The sequence below is a fragment of the Cavia porcellus genome, unplaced genomic scaffold, assembly GCF_034190915.1.
Source record: "Cavia porcellus strain 051 isolate PalLab524CR breed Dunkin Hartley unplaced genomic scaffold, mCavPor4.1 scaffold_5, whole genome shotgun sequence".
Lineage (NCBI taxonomy): Eukaryota > Metazoa > Chordata > Mammalia > Rodentia > Caviidae > Cavia > Cavia porcellus.
The window spans coordinates 43,652,985-43,667,659 of NW_026947488.1; the positions used below are offsets into that span (position 1 = coordinate 43,652,985).

The 14,675-nt window shown below is 38.9% G+C and overlaps 1 pseudogene; it reads left to right on the plus strand.

Moving 5' to 3' along the window:
- Window positions 1-14,675, plus strand: part of LOC100731318 (zinc finger MYM-type protein 5-like) — a 99,612-nt pseudogene that overhangs the window by 1,386 nt on the left and 83,551 nt on the right.

The window sequence follows — 14,675 nt, forward strand, 5'->3', positions numbered from 1 at the left end:
ACAGTTTTCTCCTGAGTCTCACTGCTACGTCTCTAGCTATAGCCTTCTAATAAATGGTGTTTGTGTTTACAACTAAATTCCTTAAATCCAGCATCTCATTCAAAGTTAGTAATTCTTCTCTCTCCTTTAACTATCAGAGGTCTTCAATTTTTCTTTACAACTGGTACTACTACATAGTCATTTTAATTTAGATTCTGATTTTTGCCCTGTCTCTGTCTCTGTCTCTGTCTCTGTCTCTCTGTCTGTCTGTCTGTCTGTCTGTCTCTCTCACTCTCATTCTCTCTCTCTCTCTCTCCACTTTCAAGTATTTCACATAGTATAAAATTAACATTTTTGGTCAACAGGTCATCTTCCCCTTCCCCAATGTCCCAGTGTCAGCCTCTGCTGAAGAAGCCCCTCTCCAAGGTCCTGTCACCATCAAAGGAGAGCAGGTGAGCCACAGCCCCGCGCCTCTCTGCCATTCCAGGATCCTTGGATTGGAGGAAGCCAGGTCCCTGCACCTGCACCTAGAGACAGGCTGCGTGCAGGAGGTGCCTGGGCCTCAGCAACCAGCTGATTCAGAGGAACAGGAAAATGTCAAGAGGAAGGAGCAGGGTGCCATCTCAGACCTCCCAGAACAAGTCCAGGAGATGCAGACACAAAAGACATTAGAAATCACACACCTGAAATTTCTGAAATGATAGCAACTGAAGTAAAGAAACAATTTAGTGCCTATATCTTTTGATGCATTTTGCATGCCTATATCTGACCTAAAACAAGTCCAGGAGATATAGACACAAAAGAAATCAGAAGCCACACAGATGAAATTTCTGAAAGGATAACAAGTGAAGCAAACAGTTAGTGCTTAGATTGTTTGATTAACTTTACATGTCTATGTCTGATAGCCTGAGCAACTATTTGGAGGATAACAATATGCAAATCAGTAACTAATTACTGATTTTCAACTATTATTTTGAGCTGTTGGTCTCATTGTCTTGTTTTATTCTCTTTAAAATAAAAAAATCCTTTAAAATATGTAATTAAGTGAATATATATTTATGTAACTACATATATGCATAACAATGCAAACATAACCATTATTCAGTTCCATAGCATTTTCATTATTTTAAGAAGAAACTTTATAACTGTCCATTCCCTCCTCCCTTTAGTCCATTGGAACAACTAACCTACTGTCTACAGGTATTTGCTATCACCGTATACTGTAGACCGATGGCTTGTAAACAGCGGAGATGTAGTTCTTTTGATTCTAAAGACTGACAAGTCCAAGATCAAAGTGCAAAAGATTCAGCGTCTGCTGATTCACAAACAGATCTTCCGGCTGTGTCTCACATAGCAGAAGAGGTCACTGACCTTTTTCAGGTCTGCTTTTGTAACTGACAGTCTCATTTATGAGGGCTTTAGCTTTCAAACAAATCATCTCCCAAATGAACCCACCTCTTCATGCTATCAGTTTAAGATTTGGATATATAGAGTTTGGGACAACACAAGCATTTAGACCACAGCAAGCTGCAAACTTATATTGTATGAATACAGTAAAAGGTAAACAACTAGAGTCATTTTGCAATCTACCATGTACTTGTAAGATTATCCTGCAGTAATCTTGTGGAAGTTGATAGAGAATTAACAAACAATACATAATTTTGAGAAAAATAAAATTAGCATTGTGTAGAGACCTGATTAATTCTTAAGCCTATTCAAGGTTTCCTGTAAACTCTTTCTTCTAGATACACTGATAAGCATCCTGCCTTCAAATCTAACTGTAATTCTCCTGGTTTATACCACTGGGATTTGATAGCATAGCCATCTGCCTTTCCAAATTCCACTGGCTCTATATTCTCATTATTATCTCAACTATTCCTTTTATAACAAATTCTTGAATAAATTTACTTGCCTACCCGCTGCATCCTTCATATTGGACTAAGATCTCCTCCCCTCATGGTTAAAATCTCTTTGAGGCCAGAGGTATTGCACAATGGAACTTTGAGTCCATTAATTCCTAGAAGCACTGTAATAAATGTCTGTGAAATTATAAACAAATAAATGCAGCTGAAATTGCTTTCTTTGGCATATTATGGGTTTTTTGTTATGACTCATAAATAAATTTTATCACTCACTTCATCCTTTCTCTGAGACATATCATACAATGTACACACCATATACTATGTAAGATTGGGTGCAGTATAATTATAGCTAATATATTTATTTTTTCATTGCACTTCAGTTTAACTATCTTAATAATATTTTCTCCATCTATTTCTTAATTCACATTCCATTGTCTTCTAAAAGGACTTTGAGGTGGCATGTTTAAAAAAAGACACAAAATAGGTCATTATTAGTAAATATTATGAGAAATAGAGAACTCATTTTATGGCAGCAATGTTCTGATAGCCAGATTTAATATAGTTGCTCTAGCAGTTACTGCAAATAGGCAAACAAAACTTGAGATATAATTTTTCAGAGAAACTGTACTGAGAGGAGTTTATATGGTTGCTTATATAAGGAATATCACAGAATATAATAGATGCCATCTATAAAAGTTCTGTATAATAAGCAGAAACATGATTCACATGGCCATTTCTCATACTGACCTACAATTAAACCCAAACTATTAAACCATAGCTTAATGATGGCTTTTCTGTGGAAAGCTAAGCTCAAGAAATCTGGGAGGGCTTATTTCTGGTGTTGTGACAGGCATCATGATAGTCTTGTAAGACTTCAGGTTAATAAAGAATTTTTAAGCTCCTAAAAAACAGGTAAAGTATCTACAACCTCAGTTGCTAACAGCAGCTTTTCAAGCCTAGTCTCTAAAATGCCATAAATATAGATGTTTATTGTTGTGAGCCAGGTAAATTTCAAATGCAAACTCCTAGAGGACAACACTGACATATTTTTATGAAAATTACTTTGACTTTAGAGGGTTCATTGTAGAATATGAGTCAGGAAGTTCTTCTAAGGTAGGATTTCATCAGGCATGTCTTCACATACCCTGATTGTTCCTTGAGATTACAATTTGTCCTTATGTTTAAATCTTTATGTGTTTCTGATAATTTTATAGTACAGTCAATGAACACATATGGACGTCTGTGATAAGGTTTTCCTTGAATTAAGCCATTGCTGATGGTAGAGATCTGGGGAATAAGGAAGATGGATATGTAGGCTCTTTGCTTTGGTCCTCAGAGGATAGCCACGTTCATTCTTGCCCTCCTTTTGCTCTATTCTATATCTCTTCTCTCTTTGATTTCCTTTTGGATTGGCCTAGTGAGAGACCCTACTGGAGATCAATGGTCAGCAAACAGCTCAGAGACATATCTTCACCACTCCTTCAGCTTTGGATTTCCAGTTCTGGAGATGACTGAGTCCATCCCTCACATCATCAGGCATCCCACCTCTATGGCTCCAGCTCTCACTGGGCTCTGAATACTGCCAAGCATCAGTTCAGATCTAGGGATGAGGTCACCTTCTCACTGATGCCAATCTGTAGATGCCCGATCTATTCTTCATTCCCTTAAAGCTACTTACATCCCTGTGAATAGTTCCTTCATTAAATGCCTTCCAGTGAATTTTCTGAGCAGAATGCTGTACTCTCCTGGGACTCTGACTGAAACGGGGGACAAAATTGAACAGAAATTGCTGTAGACAATTAGTAAGTAAATACCATTGGGGAGGTTGATGATTATTGCAAGATTATGTGATCTGATCATGAACTTAGAAAATAAAAGTAGACCTCAGAGTATTTGTTGGTCACCACAGAAGTAGTGTCAGTAGACAAAAAGAGTTAGGTATTAAAAGTGTGAATAATTATGCAAGTGAGCACTGATCTGGATGTGAGTAGACAATTTTGTGTGTATGTGTATATGTGTGTATACCACACTAGGTAAGAAGCAAGAAAATCTGGATATTTTCTCTCTTCCTTCCTTCCTCTCTTCTTTCCTTTTTTTCTTTTTCTTTTTTGTACAGGGTATCAAACTCACAACCTCACACTTGCCAAGCAGGCACCTAGGCCACTGAGCTAAATCTCCAGCCCAAATCTGCGTATTTTCCTGCAACAAACATCTGATCGAATATTTTATTGTTTATAACAAGGAAAGAAAAGATATAAACCACTGTTAAAGTGGAACGATAAAAGATTAAGCAGTAAAGATTCAATGATAATTAACTGGAAAGATGGTAGATACAAAGAAAGAGAGAATGAGTGTGTGTACTTCCTGTTTTTTCCTTTACTAGGAACTAAAGCTACAGTCTATTAGGATAAGCTTTTCATGTAACTGTGAAAATTTATCATTAACAGCTGGAGTCCACTGAGGTCCAGAGAGGTGAAGAGATTTAATCTGAAGTCATAATCCTGATTCCTTCCTCTCTACTCTCCCTCCTTACGAACTTTCTTTATCTTCTAGGGTTAAGATCAGGTAAGACAGTGTTACATGAAAACCCCAGTTTTGTTCCTGGAGCAGAGAAAACAACCATTTATGTTTTTTCCTCTTCTTTTGCAAGGGATCACGGTGTAGTGCTGAGGATACAGAGCTGAATTTATATGTGTGCTCCGGGCTTTGGCTATAAGGTCTTGAACAGGTACTTTACCTTTCAGAGTTTCAGCTCCTCATCTGAAAAATGGGCGATCACAGAATTGTAGCGTAAAGGAGTAAGTAGAAGGGTGACTGAAAGGTACAGTAAGTGTGTGAATTAAAAAATGTTACGGCAAAGGCACGTTGCCAAGAATGGTCATATACGTGTGTCTGAATGATAGGGAATGTTTTTAGTATTTTGAAGGGGGTTAATGGCGATGTGTTTTACTGCAAACTTTTAAAAAATTTAAACATTCATTGCATTTTTCTATGACATCTCTTATTCTGTGTATAATAAAAATGCTCTTCTAAGTCTGGATTTTCTCACAGGGTAATATTCTGTTTAATTCTGGAAATTCTGTTGAAGGCTTGGCTTTAGGAAACAGGAAAATGCACCTGAGATGCCAAGTAGCCTCAGTGTTTGTCTGTGTTAACCTTTTCCCATGATTTTGGTTTATGAGTAACTGATGATATTCACAGAGAAACAAGAGCAGGGGTGGGAAAGTTCTGTGCCTAGTGGAGGATAGGATGCACATTATTTGGGCTTTAAAAAGACTAAAGGAGGTTTTTCCAGATGGAAATGAGAAAGACTAAAGGCATAAGGATAGGAAAGTGTATTCCAGTCTGATCACAATCTAGAGCTCTTGGGAGAAATATCAAGGGGTAATGGTACTATGGTTTGAATATGTTTGTCTCCTCTAAAATGCATTTTGAAACTTTATCCCTATTATGAGATAGTAAGAGGTGAAACAAGGTGGGACCTTTAACAAAGAAGTGGGTAGAATTCTGCCCCCTGCATGGATTAATTCATGCATTTGATGAATGAATCAGTGATCTAAGAGGTCATCTCAAGAGTGGTTCTGCTGTACAAACCTGTTAGGCTGGGTTGCTGGTGAAGGAATCAGCCCAGCATTTTGGGACCAGAGTGACATTCAAAAGTGACCCTTAGCTCCCATGCCTCTAAGGTGCCAATGTTGGTTAGCTTCCTCAAGATGCTATCCTGAAGAGCAATCACACCTGTTCTTGCTCAACTTGCCTTAGTGACAGCACAGGAGTTGCCAGCTGCCTGCTCGAAGGACAACCGACCAGCTCATTCCACCTCATCTTCCCAAGCCCTCCTTCTTAATCCTGTGAAAATCGGGGACTGGGCCACTTGGTCCTCACACCAGCAGTCTTTCTCAGGTCGGTTCTGAATTAACCTGTCCTAGCTGTCGAGCTCTCATCTGTACTCCTCCTTTTCCCTAATATTTGGTGGCCCATCCAGGGAGGGGTTGTGAGGCTCACTCTGGCTGGTGTCTCCACCTCTTCCCCTCACACTCCTCTATCCCATCACCTGACACAGTGGATGGTTATCCTGCGATGCTCTCTGCAGCCTCAGGGACCTGCCTGCAAGAAGCAGCACCCTGACCTGGGACCAGAACCACATGAACCAAAAGCAATCTCTTTTCTTTACCTTTTACCCAGTCTGACTGCAAAGGGGAAAAAAAATAGGAATTTATTCACCCATAGTGTGGAGCTATGGACAACTCTTAAGAAAGCTGAAGATTGTGATGGACCTAGGCAGGAGTCAGACATGAAGAGAGATCACAGAGACTTCACATTTTCAATGAAACCCTTTTGAATTTATTTACTGGAATCAGGGGACTGGGAACCGACATCCCACTGAGTCTCACGACGGCTCTTACTTCCTTGAAATTGATATTGATAAGGACACAGGGCTGGCTCATTATGTGACACAGAAGACAATCTATAAGTTGTTTTGTGAGTATTCTCCATTTGTTTATAGCATGCCCCCAACCACATCCTTTCTGCCCCTCTCTGCCCTGCTCTGTGCTATGAGGGGATGTGTTAAATTATTTTGGTGAATGTGAGGCCCAGGCTCATTTACCCTTTGGCTTCTGGTTGGACTTGAAAGACACAGTGGTGAGAAGACAGACAGAGAGAGAGGTCCAAGTATTTATTTCTCATCTCCTTCCTGGCTGTTGCCGTATTTCAAGTGGCTGCTCTGTTTTACAACCCATTCCTGCTCCTTCCTCCCTCTGCCCCTTCAGGCCTGAGATGGTAATAGCTCCCCATGATTGTCTGCTCTTGCCTACCATAACCATCCTCTGGTTTTCTTCTCCTCACTTACATCTCCCTAGAAAGTCCCCTCATTTAATTCTCTTGAACAATTGGCACTGATTCCTGTCTTCCAGTCCCGGGTTAGTTGGCTAATGACACAGAGCTCTTACAATTCTAGTAATTTCATAAGTAACAAAAGTGACTTTTGTTCTATTGCAGCAACTCTTGGAGGATTAGGGCTGGTCACCAGAAAAACCATCTAGAAAGTCCCCTCCTCCCTTGACTTCCTAAAAATGGGGTCACTTACCAATGGCTCATGGTTTACTTGATCACAACTACCTAATAGAACCTCTGAAGCAACCATGAGCAAAGGGGCTCAAAGAAGTTCTGCCCATTTGTGTGCTAGGAGAACAATGCAGCTATATCCTCAGGGCCAGAGGCTTTTGTGCTTGGGACCCTTCTGGACTATAGCTCTTATTCTGGCTCCTCAGTTTTCTTTTATAATAAACCAGTAACAGAAAGTAAAGCATTTCCCTGGGCCCTGTGAACCATAACAGCAAATGATCAAACCTGAGGAAGCAGGTAGTGGGGCTCCTAATTTGTAGCCATGTCAGACAGAAGTGTGAGCAAGCTGGGGACCTGTTGCGTGAAACTGGGATTTGAACTTAGAAGCAGTCTTGTGGGACTTAGCCTTTAAAGTGTGGGATGTGCATGAATTTTGGGTAGCCAGTATGAGACTGGAATTTGATTGTATGACTCTCAGTGTTATCTAAAGGGAGTTGGAAATTTGGCTGTTGGTGGGAAGAAATAAAAAAAAAAATAAACTGCATATTTGATAAGCATATCAGAGACATTATGAATACGGAAATATTGTTTTCTTTTTGAAAGCCATAAAAATAAAGTCAAGTATAGGGGACAGATGGGAAGTAACATCACCGTAAAGAGACTGAGAAGAGCTGAGTCAGGCTGTGTAGCAATGAGCAGAGAGGGGACTCACTGGGCTTTGTGCCCACTCCCATCCGCAGGCTGGGCCAGGGCACCCAGAGACCTCTACTGCAAGTGCTGGCAGCTGCAGAGTTCTCGCTCATCCTCTCCCATGGAGAACTGGCTTACCATGCAGACCTCATGCCCTAAAGACCTGAGATCACACCCAAGTCTCACACTCTCACATGGCCTGGGCACATGGCTGCTGTGTAACTTTGGGTTTTATCTCAGTGACTTAAGTTTTATCTCAGTATCTTAGTGATTATCAGCTAGTGTAACTTTGGGTTTTATCTCAGTGACTTTATTTAATCTATTATTTAAGATTGCATCCACAGATTTTTCCTGAAAAATCCTAAGCCACTGAGTTTGATTTGTGGGGTATTAGATTAAAAGTAGTTAAAATGATTAAAGACAACTCTTAAACCCCAAAAGAAAAAGATTCCCTACTCCTACGACCCAACCACATTAGTTAGCCGAAGTTCTGACATGAAATAAGTATTCCCACTTTACAGTTAGGAAAACAGGAAGTGTAGAATGCCAAGCTTCAGAAGATGCCAGTAAACTTAATTATGTGAGTCCATTTCCTCTAAAATGGAATTGTGATTCTCTGGTCATTTATGGGGTGAATTCTGGTCACTCAATATCTGGAAGCCAGTAGATGCCATCTATGAGGGAAGCCTACTGCAATCCATAGAAAGATGGTGCCTTGTGTGTAAGATACATTACTACTGCCTGTACGACATGGTCAAGAGTAAGCCTGGTGCCAGTACAGTCAGGTGAGCAGAAGGTCTGACCAAAGCCCCTCACTTTGCTGTCTGGAAGGCCATAGTAACAACCATATGCAGAAGTGCTTGCACCTGCCTACAATCATGATGCTTTCTATATGGAAAGTTTGAAAGAACTAGATAGATTCGGACAGGATACCTAATTATACCTTGGACTCACTACCATGGGCTAAGAAGAAGTCAATTAACCTCTCTTGTCTTCCACTTCCTTGCATGTAAAATGGGGTTACTGGAAATTTTCAATGCAAGTGTGCATTACAGGATTCCATATGAAGCACACAGACAAGGTCAGTGCGCCTTTTCTCTGAGCTAGTGCTGGCTTGGCTTGACTTGGTCATGACAGCATCACCTACTTCATGTGGCCAGGGCCTGCATTCGTGCTGACAGACGTGGGGTGCATGAATGTGTGAGTGACCCCAGCCCTTCCCCATTCTCAAGGCTTCCAGACTTGCATGTGCTGCTCAAGGTCTCTACTGTCACAGAGAAGCAGCATCATTAGGAACTGAGGCCACAGTAGACCTGCAGGCCTGTGTTTTCATGGTTACCTTTAAGCATTTAATTACAAAACTTTTGCACATCAGTGGGAACAATCAACACAAAGGAGAGACGACCTACATAATGAGGAAACATTGCTATTTATTTATGTGACAAAGGATTAATATGCAGATTATAGAGAGAACTAAAAAAGGATGTTTTTAAAATTGTATGTCTTTTTAAAATTGTATGTATTTGAAGGCCTGTGGCTGGTTTTTGTCATCCATTCATATATAAAGTAGCACAATCACTATAGCTCATCACTAGAAGAGACTGGAGGCAACATTTCAGAAAGAAGTTCACTTCTCTATGCTTTCTCAGTCTACTCCAGAGTAGCTGCAGGTTTACCTGACATAATACATGTGTTGAGCAACAGACTGGTAGATGCTATCTTGTTTAATTTTAGGATATTGTTTCATTAGTGGATTAAAAGTGGATTCAGTGGTTTTTTCCTAATTTCTCACTTATTCCCTTGACCCACACTTATTTATTTTTTCCTGCTTACCTTTTTGCTGGAAATATTTTGACATTTCAACTTCCTATTAGAGGTGGGCTGTCAGATGAATTTTCCTTCTTTCCAAACACAAACCCTATTCATGTATCATTAAAGAAATTAAGAAAGAGAATAGAAATACATAGGACAGGACAGGCAGTTACACAGGAGATGTCAGAAACTGAAACATAAGTAGATAAAAGGAACCTGGTTGTATAAACCCAGCAAAGCTAAGTCATGGTGCTAACGTGATGGATATGAGAATACCACTTGGCCTCTGGCAGGCTCAGATTTTGGCAGTACTGGCTACCTCTGCAAGTGGTGTATTGGTTGGAAATCTCAAGGAAATTTGAGACCAAGATCCTTCTGTCCATTCCAGATGGTTGGGCAATTGCCCTTCTGAATCCTGATAAAATATTGAAAGACCTCTGGGTTGAAGGACTCTAGGCATAGCAAAAACAACAACAACAACAAAACCATTCTGACCTGAGACCAGCATTTTCTGAGCTCAAAGCATGAGTACCTATAGGGTCACAGTTTTTACCTTATTCCTTTCTTCACTGTCAAGGTGCTTGATGAGCTGAATTTTCAGCCTCTTGTTTAAGTACTATTAAACTCCTAGAAACTATCATTCTTTTCTCCATTTCTAGATTTCATAGATGCAACCTTTGACAGGTAAAATTATTTACCCATTTGAACAAACTAGAGCACGAGGCCCACACAGTCCCTGGAAGTAGGCTAAGGGGATCTGGACAGGAATTTGGATTCCTGTTATAGAATGGGTAGTGCAGAGGCCATTAGCCTTGAAGAAGGATATCAGTAAGCAAAGGTTAAAGCAAGATTCTTTAAAGAACATTTGCAGGTTAAAATGACTAACTATTGCGATTTTCTTGGACAATACCAGTGTGAACCCTGAAAAATCCCACAGCCTAGGAAACTCTTCCATTATAGGCAAATATTAAGATTAACCACTTGTCCAGCTTAAGGATGAATTTATATTTGTATGTTTACTTCTAAGACCATCTCCCAGCCCTCTTTCATTTCGTTCTCAGACTGTTGGCATGTTTATGTCCCTCTAGTAGGAAATTAGAAGTCTTCCTCTTATAAATGTGACCATATCAAGAAGAAAGCATAACATCTATGACAGTAAAGATTCTCCCAGAGAGATACCTTAAATACTTCTGTAATAAAAATCAGAGTTAACAAGTTTAGCTATTGGATCAAGGCATTTACCAACTTTTCAGGGTCTAAGGCTTCAATCTAAGCAGACAGCCAAGAGTTACCAGACACTGAGGCAGGCCTATAGTACGAAAGATTAAGACCAAAAGAAATAGGTAGGAAAACTAGTTAGAGCATGTTTTGTGCAAGGAGAAAATAATTGAAAACACATTAATACCCTCAGAGTCATATAGGAAGATATTGCATATATGAAAAAAGAATGTTTATTTAACTAAATAAATAGACATTAATAAAAGAGAGCTTCTATAAATTGAAATGTAAGAACATATATAAAAATTCCATGGAAATATTTGCAAAGAAATTGGAAATATTTCCCCATAAGGAAGAATGTAAAGATAGAAATGGAAAGTAATAGGGGGAGAAAAAGAAAAGAAAACTGAGGAGTTTGGAAGACCTAAAAGCCAAAAAAAGATAAAGAAAGAAGTTAAGACAAGAAAAATAAGCAAGTAGACATGAAGAAACAACATCCAAGAAATTTCCAACAGTGGAGGAGTGTAAATTTCCAGATGGAAACAGAATAGCAGTGAAACACGATTCATGAAAATATTCCCCTGCCAAGCTGGTGGGGAATGTCAAAAGCATGAAAAAAAAGAAGCCACTGCCAGTTTCAAACAGAGAAGAAAAATCAAAATTAAGGGAAAATAAAGCAGAAAAATGACCTTGGACTTCACATGACCCGCGCTAGAAGCTGGAGATAACCCTGGAGGGTGTGGATGATAGAAAAGTGACTCATAATTCTAAAGGATATTTATTTCAACCTAGAATTATAGTTTGGTAAGACACATCACTTCAGGTGAGGGTAGAACTTTTCAGACCTGGAATTCCAAAATCTTTCCTTGGGAAGTTGCTGGAGGTTATGCATACCAAAGTGAGTAAATAAGCCAGAACAAGGAGACAGGGTGTAAGGAACACAAACTAACACAGGGAAGAAACCATGATCCCTGGGGGATGTCGATCCACCATGCACAGGACAACCATGCAGATAAGCACCTTCCAGGAAGCTTTTGTTTGACAGAACAACATTATACAATGATGTGTCAATATTTAAAGAGAAGGGGTAAGATGAGTAATTAAAACTTAAATGGGGGATCAGATTTATTGGCAAAATTCTCAATTATGAATTGCAAACAAAGAAAAGTTTGTCAGAAATGATGTTACTATAGCAAACTACTTGGATCAACTGTGGGTAACATTTGTATGATAATAATTGCATATTGTTCTAATCCAAATTGCTGTGTATCTATCTTAAGAGGTAGGGAGAGATAAAATGCATAGTTGAAAGTAGGGGCCCTTTGGAGGGGAGAGTGATGGAGGAGAGATCATGTAGAAGTCGTTATGTTCTATATTAGGAAAACAGTGAGTAATAGGCAAGACTTAAAATCAAGAGAGAATGACCAAGGCATGGAATTAAAAGCGCCATGCAGGTTTAAATGGAAGAGTACCTCTACGAAGCTGGAAAGGGCTGTCAGCTAGATCACCACAGCGTGTGCAGGGGTGCAGGGGACAGCTTTTTAGTAAACAAAAATTTGGAAAACAGAGCGCTTTTAAAAACATTACATGTATAACGTCATAAAAAGTATGGCCCCTCTTAAAAGAAAGAGGTTACCAGTCATAACTCAGCTTTCTGCTTGTTTAATATTTGCTTATTTTTTTTACTAGTACATGTTGGTAGTATACACTGATAACAGTCCTCGCGTGAAGTTGGTTTATAGACATAACGGGTTTTTCTTACTTGTTCCCTTCTCTTTCTCTCTCTTTCTTCGTCTCTTTGTCCCCTTCCCATTTGAGAAAGATCTGTCTCCCTACTGCCTATTATCTGCCTTTCATTTTGCTCTTTATTTATGTTTTCGTTTTCTCGTGTAACAGAAACCATGAAATAGTGTTGATTAAAATAACAAAGAGACGACTTTAGTGTATGTGATGTGTAGTTTGTTAAATTGAAAGGAATATAGCAATGTAACTTTAGAGAAATATACAACAATTTAAAATAAAACACAAGCTTTAATTAGCTTTGTGTTTATGATTTGTAAGAAGCGAAATTTTTGCTTGTTTATAATAACAGCCAAATTATGTTGTTTACTAAACAGAATATCCTGATTATATGAGTGCAGCAGATTGATTCCTCATCTTTCATAGGTATATCCGCTATGTATTGCAATTCCCACAGAGACACAGTGTCTTTTTCCCCCTTATATATCTGTGTAGGCTTTTTGTTTCTGGACCAATGGAATGGCATGAAAATATCCATGTGTTCAAGTTGAAAGAAACAAACATAATTCCATACTTTCTTTTAAACCCCTACCAGTGACTTGAAGACTATTTGATGGGAAAATAGGCAATATCATAGATAAGAACTTTGTAGCCTGAGAAAGAGCCATATAAAAATGTCCTCTAGCCAAATGTGCTATAGTATTTCTCTCTTTAAACCATTAAAAGTGATTTGTTACACAGTATTAGCTAACTGATTCAATCAGATCAACCTGTACCATAAATGCAAACACAAATTTTAAAGAGTTAGAACTCAGTGAAAGGAAAAAGAAAATAGCATCCTAAATAAGAAATTGTCATGAAGCTTTATGTTTTGGGGAAATAACCTTAATTTTTGTATTCTGCATTTGCCTTGCTGATAATTATATGAATTTATATACATACTGTTGAGAATAGTAATAAGAGAGAGCTGGATTTCCTGCATATGGAGAGAAAAGTTACCTTCGAGTTGGAGAGAGGTTTATGAGACCAGCTCCTAAAAGGCAGAAAGTATAAAGAAGCCAGAACAGTGAGTGTCCAAGTAAGAACTCCATGAAAAAACAGGGGTATTTAAGATGTAATTTTTTAGTTGTTTTCTGTGGAACATGAAATGTTAGCATTCGCCCACAAACCTTATGCTACTATGAACATTTAATGAAACTCACAATTCTTACTCATACTTTTGTGTGTCTGGATACTATATGAATAATTGGAAAGGGTTATGGGGTTATGGTTTGTATCTGGATGCCCCCCCTCAAAGCCTCATGGAGTCATAGAGTGAGTTTCTAGAGTTTGAGATTGAGTCACTGTCCGATGCTGGGATTATGGGTGTGAGTGCTCCCCCACTCTTGGGCAGGTAGCCTGCATACCATATGGGAGGGAAAGAGGAGCTCTTGGCTTGCTCTCACTCTCCTCTCCTCTTTGCTTTGTTGCATTTGCTGTCTTCTACTGCCATGAACAGTTGTCCCTTTGCCATGTCACCTTGCTTTGGAGCCAGCTACTTAATAGACTGCAACCTCCACAAACTGTGAACTAAATAAACCTTTCCCTCCTTAACTTTGGGTGTTAAGTATTTTGTCTCAGCAATGAGAGAAAACTATCCAAGGCAGGAATCCTTGTAAATTTTATGTCCAGGTTATTGTTAGTAATATTGTAGGCTGGTGGAGGAGGACATCTGAAGAGTTCCTAAGAATCAAAAGCAAGGGTGCCCTTCAAAGTGAAAATTCCTGTACATAAATTTACACTAGAGAAGAACTTTAAAGTTGATAAAGATATGCACTGGGCTGTGCTCTAAACTGTTTCACTCAGGATGGAAGGTAAATAGGTCTCATCTGTTTCAGTTACATAAACTCACGTGCCAAGCTGTGGTATAAGTTAAAAAATACAGTAGAAATGAAACATATGTGTAACGTAGGACCCAATATGCCTTTACCAAGGCATTGAAATGAAATCCTATATTAACACAAATTTTCACTTAAATGATTTTGTTTTCCTATTCGTAATCCTCAAAATTTTAACTCAAAATCTCCTCAACTCATTGGAATGTATCATTTGTCAAAACTTGCCGAATTGCATACAAAGAAAGGGAGAATTTTATTTTTATTTTTAAAACTAGAAAAAATCTATTAGAATTGAGAGTTTAGCCTAAAAGTTACTTAATCTAATTTTGGAGAGCAAACACTACCGTTAATATACATTAATGATATGAGCATAATTGAACAAGCACTATTTGAAGGCTGCAGGTAATAATTAAGAAACCAAGAAGGAATT